The sequence below is a fragment of the Dicentrarchus labrax genome, unplaced genomic scaffold (genome assembly GCF_905237075.1).
Source record: "Dicentrarchus labrax unplaced genomic scaffold, dlabrax2021, whole genome shotgun sequence".
NCBI lineage: Eukaryota > Metazoa > Chordata > Actinopteri > Moronidae > Dicentrarchus > Dicentrarchus labrax.
In genome coordinates this window covers 25,857,716-25,871,486 of record NW_026136714.1, presented here as the reverse complement: position 1 = coordinate 25,871,486, position 13,771 = coordinate 25,857,716, and the positions used below count along the sequence as shown (strand labels likewise).

The window sequence follows — 13,771 nt, the reverse complement described above, 5'->3', positions numbered from 1 at the left end:
CACAGTAAGAACAGTGTTTCCTCTCTTCAGTACAGACTGAGTGGTCCTTCATGTGCTCAGTGTCCTGAGGCAAGTGGATTAATATTTGAATGTTGAACCTTTCTTGCACAAGGTTTTCCCAAATATTATTATGTTTTGCTTCCACAATGCTCAGACATCAGATGAATCCACTCACTTTGCGTCATCTATTTGTCTAGTAATTCAGCAATAAAACCCAGGACTGCATGTTTTACTGAGACAACAAGGAACAACAAAGGCATTATGGCTGTCACAGTGGTTACTAAGGCATGCCCACTGTCTGAGAAAGTTTTCATCAAAATGCTGTACAGCAGCGAATAAAAGTGATATGATGAAATCACTATAGTGCTGTTGTAGAGCAATATGGCAGCAATTTCCATTTTTTATGAGGCACGGCTTATCAACACATTTAAAAGCGATACATCTTTAACCAATCCGATTGTTTGCCCCTCGTACGAGAGGTCATCATACCCTTCCTGTCACATCAGCATCCATCAGCCACACACAAACATATCAATCAATGCGATGCTATCTTTAATCCTATCTGACATGGCAATCTGTGTTCGATGGTCTGCCACCTCATGATTACCAATTCCCACACAGAGATTAGAGCTACACAGCCCTACACTGACTGAAGCTCAATGTTCTTAACAACCTTGCTCCCAAGGTGCCTCTGCAAACGGGCAACATGATGATGTTGCTGCCAGGATGACTCTAGCACATCCAGGAAGGAGATGTAAACAGAGTGGATATGGGCAGAAGTCACAAAGGCACAGTAAACATGTTTTTCACAACAAATGAAACAATCATTTCCCAGCACTATAGCTGCTTTTGTAATGTTGAATATATTATATAACACTAGAGCACCAAATGTGGATTAATCTGCTGCTGAAAGTAGTCCCCAACAAATGCACTATTTCATCCTGTTTGAGTAACATTTAATAAAACCTTTTCTTGTTGTAGGTTCACCAGATTGGCTGCAGTTCATAAAGTTTCTTCATATGACTACAATATGCATTATACTACTTGTGTTGCTATCGCAGCCTCTCTGTGGTTTGTTTACATAGCCAGTCTGCTCTGTGTGCAGCTGAGTAAAGCGACTGAAACTGGTGTTTTTCTTATCTAACCAGATGCAGAGTTGGTGATTGTTGGAACAGCGGAAGGAGTAAAAAAGGCTATTTTGGTGAGTTTTATTTTGTTTCTCTCCACTTTGAATTAAGTTACAATGATATGCAAGGTAAAATTACAGTTTTTGGTCTAAGGAGTCTGGTGGTTGATGGGCACATTTGTCCGGCTTGCGTTGCGGCCATTGCGGCCCTTTTCATGGATATTTTCACATCTAACTCTGTAAATTAAGGCTTTATTTCTACCAAACCAGAGTTGTTGATTGTTGGAAAGACTGTGGGAAGACTAACAAAGGGAGTTTTGGTGAGTTTCTGTCCCTTTGTTTTTATTTGGGTTTCTGGTGGTCTAGTGTAACATTCAGCTGCAAGTGAATTGCATATATATATATGTGTGTATCATGAACATTTAAGTTAAATTAGAAACATTAAAGTAACTGAGCCCCTGTATTAAAACTATACTTTTTCTGTCAGTTCCCCATGATGGATCTCACGATGTGCGTTGGGTCAATCATAAGCAATGACTGGTATAAGTAGAGAACTCTGGTGTGTAATGAAGCCCTGAATCTTCCTTAGCAGAACAGACAATGGTGCACAATGAAAGAGATAACTGGAGCCCTGCTTGAAGTGGAAGATCTCGGATGTCTTCTCTCCTCACTGCGACATCCTGCTTGTGCAAATTCAGAGCTAGGGGGAATGCAGTCAAATAAAAGAATAAGTAAAACACTTTTCCTCTTAATTAACCCTAGAGCTGTTAGTCAGCAAGCTGTATCCATTAGCTACAGAGCTGAGTGATAGAACAACCTATATACTGAGCTGAGCAGAATAAATTGCTCAACACAACCTGAATATGGTCTTATCGTATTGTCAGAGCAGTGACAGGGCCATCATATGATGTCTCCATCCTGGAGGGTTTAGACTTACTGTTGCCGTCTGGCTGGACAACCGCCAAGTGTCTGAACCCAGCCCAACTTATAGACTTCTAAAATATTAATGAAAAATGACTCCAAATATAGTATTTCTTGCAGATGTGCAAAATCTTTTCTGAAGCAGTTGTATTGAACTAGTGAGTGTAGTCTTAAAGTCAGCTCTGTTTTACCGAATCAGCATTGAGGTGAAGAATAATAATGAAGCTGCCATTTATGTGTTTGCTTCACAGTTCATTCAGTCTAGGGCTTACACTAAAATGTGAGGTGCATGAGATTTGATTATTTTTTTCGTTCCTGTTGCTCCATGGCTGGCTGGCAAATCAGCGGCAACGCAAATGAATCAAAACAAACCAAACAGCTCCAGTCAGCTCGAACAAAGCTAATAGAAACAAAGCATTACACAGTCCTGTTAAGTTAAAGCTGTAACCCTCTGTTTTCAGTTTTGTGTTTCCATCTTTTAGTGCTGCAGTAACGTATTGCTGTGGTGTTTCTGTGGGGCTCAGCTGTCAGGTAAACAGTGGTGCTTCTTTGGATTTTTTGGAGTTCTTATTTTTTGTGTGTGTCTTTTGAGCTGTGGGTGTGACTACCAGATTTTATCCTGAACATTTTAGGATTCAAGGTTATTTTATTGTCACGGATGTAGAATGGAATTCAGATATAGTTCCCTTTATGCTAAAAAAAAAAAAAAAAAAAAAAAAGAGTCATAAAAAGAAAATATTTTTTAAATTTGTATGGTGAATTGTTGAGGAAGAAGTTAACAGTCTCCCAGTTTGAGGGAATAAGTTGTCTTTAAGTCTAGTGGTAGGACAGTGGAAGCTTCTGGTCCTCTTCCCATATGGCAGCAGGGTGAACACGCTGTGGCTGGGTGGGTGCAGGTTTTTAGTTTCAGTTTGGCTCTCCGCAGGCACCTCACCTCACCAATTTCACATATGCTGGGCAGCTGAGTACCAATGATCTTCTGGGCAGTTTAGGAGGGTCTGTTGGCAAAAAATGTAATATAATCATAGGTATGTTTTCATTAGTGTATAATATATATATAATATACAAACTGAGCGTTTCATTTTTTATATTTATTGTAAACAAATTTTGGCATTTCAATGACAGCAGAGAAAACGTCACAGGAATAACCAAAAATAATCAACGTTCACCCTCTGAGGATGATGAATATCCCCAACGAATGTAATCTAAGGCCGCATTCAGACTGCAGGCCAAAGTAACCAAAATCGTAATTGTCCAAATCCCATGGAATCTGAATCTTTCTATTGTGATTGATATACAGGTCTTTACTTTTATGCCACTCTAGATTGCCATTCTTCGTGACCTGTTTACACTGGAATCTGAAATGGGCTACATTTAGAAAATAATGAGAACAGCCAAGCAAAACCAAAGAAAAATCAGATCTGAGCAATAAATCAGGATTGAGTGCTAATGTAACCCAAGTGGCTCCAGGAATCCACGACTCCGCTTAAAAATACAGCATTCTCAAAAATCTATCACATGTGTAAACAAAACTAGACAACTAGTCAGTTCACTTTAGTATTCCAGAGTGATTTTTACTTTCAATCCAATTGATAAGACAAGGTTTTACTATTTACAAATAGTGGATATCTGATTGTGGAGCTAAACTCTTTGATTTGAAAAAGAGTGGTTACTGTTGTCACGATCTGCCTGAGAGAAAAATCTCAAGATGGATCTGACTCCTTTACTAGGATTTTCTCTGTGTTGCTGGAGGGTTTAAGGTAAATTGTCACTTCAGTGAAAGAGCAGGCTAAACTGACTGTAATCAGATGCTATTCATGAAAGAAACAAGCCCGGTGGAAAGAAAAATCAAGTCCCATACACACAACCATAATTATTAAATCTTAAATCTCTAAAAGATCATCTTTTAAAACTTTTGTAACAAATACAAATGCTATTATTTCATCAAACCACTGTAGTAAATTGTGAAGGAAGGGATCATTCATTATGAGGACAATGGACTTCTTGAGATTATTTGTTATCATAAAGACAGATCAAAATGTGCAATGGAGACCAAAGTGAAACATCATATCTAGTGAGTTGTAATTATTTTTATTTTAATCACAGTATCAGTATTTGTAATTTTTACTGTTTTCAGTGGGAGGCTGAAGACCTAGAAATACTATTTTCATGCAAATTGAACTCAGCCATAATTTGCTTTCATTTGTTTTTTCCTCTAGATGTGATTTCTTTTGCACGTCAAAGGCAATCAAGCCTGTCTCCCAATTACGTTCATATGTAACTAATTTTCAGTCCCACTTATGTTCAGTGGCAACATTTAGTTCCAAAGCAGGAACATGCATCCAGCATAGGCGGGAGTTTGGAGAAAACAGAAGCAATAGAATATTTCCAGCATCGGCCTCAAAATCAATTTACCTGGATAGTGTTGAACATTGTTTTATGCTTTGATTTAGTTTTTAGATTTTGCTGAATTGTAATGTTGTTTTTTCCGTAGACTGTATGCAATTACAGTATAAAGTCACCAATAGGGTTCTGATGAGCCGTTGTGAAGCTCAGTCGCCTCTGGCCGTCGCCATCTTGGCAGTTCTGACTGGGTTCCCAACTAATCCAAAAATGTGCAAAGACGTGGAGTTTGGGTGGAGATGAATGAAGCCTGGTTGCTGAAACCAGCCGCCTGCCACTTGAAGCGGGCACGTTCGTAATTATGCATAACTTAATAGCCTTAATATCATTTTAAACGGTGAGTTATGTCAGGGATAATGCCTGATGAACTGTCCATTATCAGGAACTACTGGACGCTGAGGCCAGAACCTCCTTGAAGTCCATTAATTCCTGATTATGGACACCTTAAAGGGCATTATCCCCATTAAACCATGGTCACTTGCAAAAAAAATAAGATGATTATTTTATATTTTCATGTGTTTTGCAATCAAAATCTAACTTTTATTTTAAAAGCCACAACTCCGTTTTCCTAAGGTCCTTCCTAATACCTGAAAGAATAATTTCCATCCCTACAGACAAACCTTAGATACGACTTGGTAACAGCAGATTTAGTTCCCTCTAGAGACAAACGTTTTTGTAGCAGGCATTAAAGATGTTTATTTCTGCTGTAAAGTTTGGCATTTTAATAAAGGGCCTTATGGAGATTGACTCACTTATTGAGGAATTGCAGTTTATGGCACTTCAGTGTTGGCTTCATTTGCCAGCAGTAGAGGTAGCAGCTTGTTAAACTCTAACTTTAGTCTAACAAAATAGTCTTAAGCCAAATCTGGTAGTAGTATACCAAAGTTGCCAGTGGGCAAAATGTTACCTCAGTCCCATCTCTGTCTGTCTTTGAGACACTACTGTCTGTTCGAGATGAATGAAAAGATACATAACCTTACGCATTTGTTTTTTTCCCTGCGCTGTACCTCTGTATTTAACCAAATGTAACTAATTAGTTACCGTGCTTGAGTAAATGTTACTTTCCATCTCTGGATTTACATTATAAGTCTGTTATGATTACAGTGTCATTTTCAACATATTGGTTGATAATGATAGGGTGAGTTATTTTCACATCCTAGTCTTGTGAATAAGGCTTTAAAGCTGATAAAGCACTCACTCAGATTAAGAGTCCCTCTTGCAATGTAAAATGGGGTATGACATGAGCAAGGGAAGAGCCTGCACACTAGGGAAGGCCACAGCGCCGGAAACTCTGCGCCTTGCATGATTATTCCTGAATTGATCAAAAAATTAAAAATAGAAAAATATGGAAATGAGGCCAGCCTAAACATTGTTTCCTTTTGGAGCGTGGATGATTTTTCTTCTTCAACAGTTTCATCTTATCCAGTAGGATTTCATTTCCAAAATGTCTAGACCTTGACAGTTTACTTTCCTGCTTCTGTGCACTTGTACCATGCAATACAGGCCTGCAGCAAAATGTTTCCTCCTCCTCATCTTCCTGCCACTGCAGACCTGATCCCAGCCAACCTCAGCGGCGCTTCCCCGTATCATCGGCAGGTTTTTGTGCTGTCCGCAGCAGCCTCATACTCAAACAGTCGATTATTGCTGTATGTGATTCTGTACAGGTACTCAGTGCAGAGTATTAGATAGACTGCTGTTTCCTCCTCCGAGTTAACTGGAGGACTTGGTGGGTATGATCACACGCAGCTCACTCCACCAGCAATACTTTCATCATCCAGCGCTGGTACCTCTGGATCCAGATTTCTCCATGACCTTTTGATATCACTTAATTTCTACCTCAGGAAAAAAATAAAACACATTCACACTCTGAGCCTGCTAGCTGGCTCTCCTTCCGCTAGATTAAGTGGTGATATTCACACAAGCCTTATATAGTGCAGATATGAGGTTTTGAGGTACAAATTACTCTGTTTCGTAAAGAATAAATTAATATGAAATAATTTATAGTTCAAGAAAAACATACATGAAATTTGGGTAAATGAGGTCAGGGAGGAACCTCCATTATGTGACGATGAGAGGGTGAATTAATATTTATGAGCAACCTTACTTGTTTGAGTATATATAGAGGATATATGCCAGTTCAGTTCAGTTCCATTGTTGCATGTTGTATTTAAGGTGAATTGGGGGGATTTGAAATTTGTTTAAAACTTTACCTATAGTATTATGAGCTAAATATATTTAGATTTTAAAAGTAAACATACTCATAATGCACAATTGCTCTTTTCAGTAGTAAAGCATTACATTATAATGACATGACATGATAATGATTTGTTATTGCAGTGGTTCCCAACCCTTTTCCTTCTCTGTATCTCCTTCTTTTTATGACAAATTCATTGTTTTCTTCTCTCTGACACATGGCCATTGTTTGCTCTTTGGTTGTGTATTTTTCTAATGCAAGATGAGGCTGTTTATCAGACAGTGAAGGCTCTCTGAATATAATTCGTGTTCAGGTCTTCAAAGTTTAGATCTTAAATAATAATCCAAACTTACAAAAAATAACAATTTCATTCACAGAAATTAACAAAATGCTGAGATATAGCTCTCCTGTGTATATTTTTAAAGTTTTCTTACCCGCCTTAAAGTCAAGAAGACCTCGCAACCCCCTGTGAAGCTTTGGCGACCCCTAGTGGGCGTCCCGACCCCCAGGTTGGGAATCACTGTTATTGTGTAAGCAGCATTTATTGTTGTAGTTGGTAGAGATGGGACTAGCTTAAACAACTTTATATTAGGGCTGTGACTATTTATTTCTTCTTTCTGTAATGACCTGTTTGGATTTAAGAATTAGCCTACATGTTAGTTCAAATTAGTTAGAACTTGACTTTCTGAAAAAATGACAGGCCTACTTTATGTACTGTTGGGTAGCCGAATCTATACAGCAACAGTACATCAATAAACAAGATGAATTGAGATGACTACAGTATATCTTATTCAGTGTTGGGTAGGGCTGGGGGTAAACGATTATTTATCAAACGATTAATCGGGCGATTATTTTATCGATTAGTCGACTAATCTAACGACTAATTGGACGATTAATCTAACGACTAATTGGACGATAAATCTAATGATTATTTAGACAGATAACGTTAAAAGCTACTGCAATCTGCTTGCTACCGTTGTTCGCCTAATTCCGGGTCGTTGCGTTCGCCGCTCGCCTCAGAGCACAGGTAGGTGCACCTTAGCGTGCTGGTTGTGTACATTCGTCAGCTTTTCATTTTAACTCAAATTGTAACTCTTTAATAATAGATCCGATGTCTCCATCGTGGTCGAGGCGATATTTTATTTGTTGTTTACGGCGCCGACCAGAGCATAGTCGGCTGGTCGCATGATACGTGGTGGCTGTCTCCCCTGCCACGGCCAAACCCTCTTCACCCCTCTCCCTCTTTGAAAGGGACGCCAATTAACCGGACTGGGAACCGGATATTATGAACGCTAAAGCTAAGGAGAGCACTGAGTCATCACGGCTATTTAGTTACGGCTACTTTGTTACCACTGTTGCTTCGTTGCTGACCCTGTTTCCCGCTGCTGATGTACGTGGCGGTGTGTGTGTGTGTGTGTGTGTGTGTGTGTGTGTGGCTGCTGCTCCGCCGGGACTCTCAGCCACTCGTTTGGACTGTGTGTGTGTGCGTGTGTGAGAGTGTTTTAAAGGTAATCTGTAGTTGTTTAATTAATTTCTTTAATTGTGAGCCCTCTTAACTGTGCCTCTTATCTTCCCCTAGAGCTGAAGGCCGACGGTGGTGGTGGTGATCCCTTGTGTGTGCGTGACCCTCGTTCAAGATTGTCTTTGTGTGCACGTCATGTTTTTGCTGTGTGAGTGGGGACGTCACTTTCCCCTGTCGGCCCCTCTTCCAGCCGGTGAGCCTCAGCCTGTACCACCTTCCTTCCCCACTTGGGCTCCCTTGTGCCAAACCTTATGTTCATTGGAACAATAAAATGTTGTATGTGATCATTGAACTGTGTCTCCTGCCCTCCCTGAGTGAACGAACCTGAGTGTCCTTTTGTAAGAGGTGATAATTGACCTTTAGTACGGGTCCTCGGGCCCTAACTCAAGGCGGCGTTGTCGGTAACAAACAAAAAAGGAAAAGATCTTCTGATACATAACTTAGTAATCATCCCACCCTCGTTTCGCCACAGATAGCTGTGTTCTGCAGCCGTAAGCTAGCTACCATTCAAGCCAACATCAGATGATAACTAACGTTAGCTAAACACAGCTGTCTAGGCGCCAGTAGCTAGCTTACGTTAACGTTAGCTACTAACCTAGCGCGAACAAACTGCACGGAGAGCTAAGATAGTTAGCTAGCACCACCGAAGTGCTCAGAGCTCAAGCTACACAACACACCACACAAACATGAAATGAATTTAGCCAACGTTAGTACTGAACTGTTATTGTCTCCTTCACGAGTGACAATGGGCTGCCTCCGTTTCAGACGCTCCCACATTGCTGTTGTGCTGGTGTGGTATGCCGACTCCATTTGGCAAAGAGCGCAAATAACGACACCTTTACGTTTGGAACTAAATTTGAAGTATTCCCATTCCTTCGATGATTTAGGGCGAGCTGTTTTTTTAGGACTTTTTCTTTTATTGGGGCTTTTTGCAGGGCTTTGTTGGGAATTCTGTGAGGAGGTTGCTGTTTCGTCCTCCATTCTGCAATGTTTTGGTCTCCCACGTGTGTGTGGCGAGCTGAGTGTTGACGCAAAGATATGACATCGACGTAATTTTGACATCGACGTCATCGACGTGTCGTTGCAGGCCTAGTGGTGGGCAATAACCCATTACAGAATAACGTTTTACAGTAATGTGATTACTTTTTTCAGCAACAAATACAGTAAGTAATTACAATTTCAAATTTTCAGCTGTTAGAAGGCACCTTTTGACATGAGTAACAGAACCTAATGTAACAAATATTGTAAAAGACTACTGCTGGAATGAGTCCTAAAGCCCAGAAATGAGTTAGCAATTTATCCGGTTCCCTCTACTCAAAGTCAACTGGTTTTTGGTTAGATGGCTGAAATAAGTTCTGTGGTTAAAACAAGCTTAAGAGAGTTTCATGTTTTGATCTACGACACAAAATAAATCAGTAATACCCCACCTGTGAATTTTGAAGCTTTTACGTGTCTTAAAAAAGGGGGTTGCTAACAAGTGGCTAAATGAGACTACAGAGGTTGCCGGTGACATTAAACATCAGCACATGCGGGCATTCAACAATACATAAAAGCGGTGTTCATTTGTGAAGATTATCTTGCAGAACAAAACGTGTGAGCGTTCAAAGTAACCAGTCATTCATCGTATTAATAAAAGAATCTACTGTAACTGAGATTAACCACTTTTACAGCACTAATTAATTAAAGACACTATATCCACTGTATGAATTCCAGTAGCTCAGATATGACACCATTACACCTGACACCTATTTGCATCTGACTAAACCATCATTAGGGTTAGTATGTACAGTATCAATTCTTAATTAACTTGAAAATAATAATTAGTTGTAACCATATGTGTGATTTTACTTTCACTACATATCATATACATATATACCAGACGAGGCTTCATATATTAGGTGCACTACAGTGTATTTAAGATGTAAGGTCAGCTTAAATACTTCAATATATTTACTGGGTTTGGTTGAATGTCCAAAGGAAAACCCTGAGTAGAAGAAAAGGAAAAGAATACACTTCATTAGCTAATAATTATCTTTCCAAACAACCACACAGCCTGAATATTCCCATTAGTAAAGGATTCCTGTTTGAGGGGGGGTATTTTACGTTGCATCTACAAGGTTGCTAATTAAAATCCATACCCCTAATGAGTTTTTAGCACCCCTATTGGTTAACATGATTACCTAAGATAAGAGCAGTAAATTGAGGTCCTTTTAATTAAGTGTAAGATTTACAACCGTTTTTACTGAAGAGACTCTAAATTGACTTTCCTTCTGTACTTCTCATGGCCAAGCAGGCTCACAGAAGGGTCAAACTCTTAGCTTCAAGTGCTCTGGAATCACATTTACAAATTCAGCTCTATGCTTTGCATTCAGTGTGGTGGCTTCAGAGGAAATAGGCGGAAGGATGCTATGACAAACAACTGTTTTCTCTCAAGTTAAGTTTATATAGGCTCATATTTTTTGAATGACATTAATCACAGAAAGTCCTGACCCACTTTTCTTTTTTCCTTTAGCTCCATCTAAATGGTGCTAATTGCTGTAATGTTATTCCACTGCACGTCCTACAGGTCGCTTGTCAGTCAAACACTGGCTGGTTTGAGTTTCAGTACATGGGGCTCTAGTTTTGGCTACATTAGCTGGCTCTAGGGATGACATGGTCTTTCACTCGTGTTCCACTTTGGTCCAGACTGAACAACAACAACTTTTGGACGTATTGCCTTGATATTTGGTACTCACGGTCCCCAGACAATCAGTCTTAAGGACTTTGATGATCCCCTTACTTCACTTCTAGCCCTGGAATGAGGTTGACGTTTCATCTATTGGATATAATGCTGTGAAATTTGCTACATACATTCTCCAGAGGATGAATTCTTTATAATAAATATAAACCAACCAATACTTTGGTTTATGATATCTGCAAAACCAATGATGGTAACACTTATATTACGGTCGTCATATTCTCCATTAACAAGCTGCTTATTAGTATGCTAATTCTAAATCTACAACATTTAAGAGGATCTATTGTCAGAAATGGAATATAATATTCATAGGTATGTTTTTCATTCGTGTTAATCACCTGAATATAGTAATCATTGAAGGAGACGTTTTTTTCTACAGATACTGTGAGTCACCTTCCAAGGAGTCTGCCCTGTTGAACCGCCATGTTTCTACAGTACAGAATGAACAAACCAAACACTGCCTGGCCTTTTGTTTTTTTTCTGAGTTTTGTGGTCACCTTAGTTTCTCCTACAAACCCGTTCTCATTCCCAGGTCGTTAAATACAGACACAAGCGGTGTTCAGTTTGTTGCAATCTGCAGTTTTACCTCTTGATGCCACTAAATCCTACATACTGGTCCTTTAAGTCTTTCTTATTCACGATATGTCCCCCATTCTTAAGTGAGGTGAAGCTGAATACAAGTTCAATAGCTCAAAGTGTTGTGACTTTAGCCCATACTGAGAAAAACATATTAGTAATGAGAAAGTTTACTGGACACTTTTAACACTTGTAGTTTTGTGATTTGTTACATGAGAGTAGACCACATTTATTAAGTGTTATGAAAGGTCCAGAATGACTATTCTTGTGGTATTACCACCTTATGAGGCCCATACTGACCAAAGTATATTAAGATTGTAATTCATACCTTACTTACTATCAATACGCAGCAGGAGGTCACTGAGGTTATTAACTCTTACTTAATGCTCTAGTAGTTGTAGAATATGGTCATACAGAATTAGGCATTAATAAATGCTTTAAAAAGTCTAATTAACAGCCAATATGCTGCTAATAAGCAACTAGTTGGTGTACTTTTATATGAAGTGACATTCCCATCAGCCTCGCCTGCACTTGTTTATTTCTAATTAGTAAATGTTAACTTGTCAGCAGGTTGAACCACGGTGTTGACCAATACCTGCTAAACATCAGCACCGTTTAGCTCAAAGCTCCTTTGTGCCTTATTACAGCCTCACACTCTTGTTGCAGTGTACTTCCCACCTGTCAGTCAAACTGTAGCTTGTTGGTGCATTTTATTTGTTCAGCCATGTTTATTCTGGATAAAGCACATCATCTGTGTGGAGCAGCACATTTTCCCAGGAAAAAAACTCTGACAGCAAGTGATTAGAGCTCCAAATGCAAAAGCTTTCATGACCAGGACATGCTGAATCATTTGGCGAGAGGGAGCAATAAAAACAGACATTAACATGAAAAAATGTCACGGATTATTACTTGAAACACTGGGAATTCCACACAGAAACCTCCTGATTTTGCCCCTGTCTGTGTGTGATTAAACAGCAATGCGCAGAGAGTATTAAATTGTACCGTAGCGTAGACAGCGGCGCGGCACTGCCACTCTGGCCCTGGAGGTGTCGGTGCCTTGGCCCCTTTGTCTTGGCTGCAGGGTAATTGCTTTTCTGCACCGAGGTTATTCATGTATTGCGATTGGATCATCCGACCTAGAGCAAGGGAAGCCACATTTGTGGCAAGGTTGGGTTGTTTTAGTGCTTTGCCTGTGAGCTGATTGTTTCAGCGCAGCTCTGTATCCGCCAGCTAGAGCCGTTGATACTGGCATATTCTGTATTCTGTCTACCCCACTGTGAAGAAAACGGACTGCTTTTTATTAAAACTCATTTCCCATCAGAGACACCTTTCCCCAGTCTATTTATTTCTACCTATGAAGCCTATTAATTTTTTTTCTTTGACCCTTTTGGCTTTTAAAAACACAGCTGAGTCCTCTGTGTCTGTTCTAATGGGATTTTTCAAATGATTTATTCGCCTCTGATTCTCCTCAGCTCAGGTTTTAATTGGTTTCTGAAAAAAAAAATGGTAAGAATATCTCACATTCTGTCATCACAAACTCTGTGACATTGAGATGAACAGTTAGCGTTAGTTTTCCTGCATTTTAATGAGGAGACTGTTTTCTAAATATTCCATTTGTACTTTGCTTTACAATCTAAATTCACTGAACCATATTGTCATCAGCACAGTGGGATGCAGCTCCTCACTGTATCCAGGTGCTTTAAATAAATGTGTAAAATCATTCTGGAAAGGAAGGCTAATCATTTATTTGTAATCAGTCAAACAAATGGCTCGTTGCTGTTAGTTGTTTTTATTACCCGGCTATTAACTTTCTGCACTATGCGTGTTCTTTCTGAATACTGACGGCGATCTCTGACTGACATCTCACTTTATCCCGGCATATATTTGTCTGACATTTTGCACTTGGTCTTTTACAGATCCTGCATATAGCCTCTCTTGATTTTCTCCTCACCCCGGGGTCACAAATTATCAGATTGCCTTGCTGACATTTGGCGTGGTCAGAGTAGCTGATACCTGACCTTTCTGCCAACTGGTCCCTCCTGGCTTTCAACTGTTGCCCAGCCTCACTACACTAGCAGCGGGATGAATTGAACTCTTAAATATTCCACACCCAGTTGACAGTGCCAGGATTTTATTAGACTTATAAAACATGCAGGGGTGTGAAATTGATTGTCTCATTTGACTGGGAAAGCAAATGATGTATGGAAAGTACACCTGGATACAGGGAGGTGTCAGTGGAGGTGAATTATTGATTGGTGAAGCTGTTTGATGTTGTGCTTTGGGGACCTACAG

At 39.7% G+C, this 13,771-nt stretch overlaps 1 long non-coding RNA gene across 1 annotated transcript in view; it reads left to right on the top strand.

Moving 5' to 3' along the window:
* LOC127376466 (uncharacterized) overlaps positions 1-8,413 on the top strand; it is a 31,482-nt gene extending 23,069 nt beyond the window's left edge. The window contains exons 2-3 of the long non-coding RNA XR_007887529.1: positions 1,149-1,201; positions 8,224-8,413. This is a non-coding gene — a long non-coding RNA (uncharacterized LOC127376466). The remainder of the gene's footprint in view (positions 1-1,148; positions 1,202-8,223) is intronic.
* Positions 8,414-13,771: the final 5,358 nt, after the last annotated feature.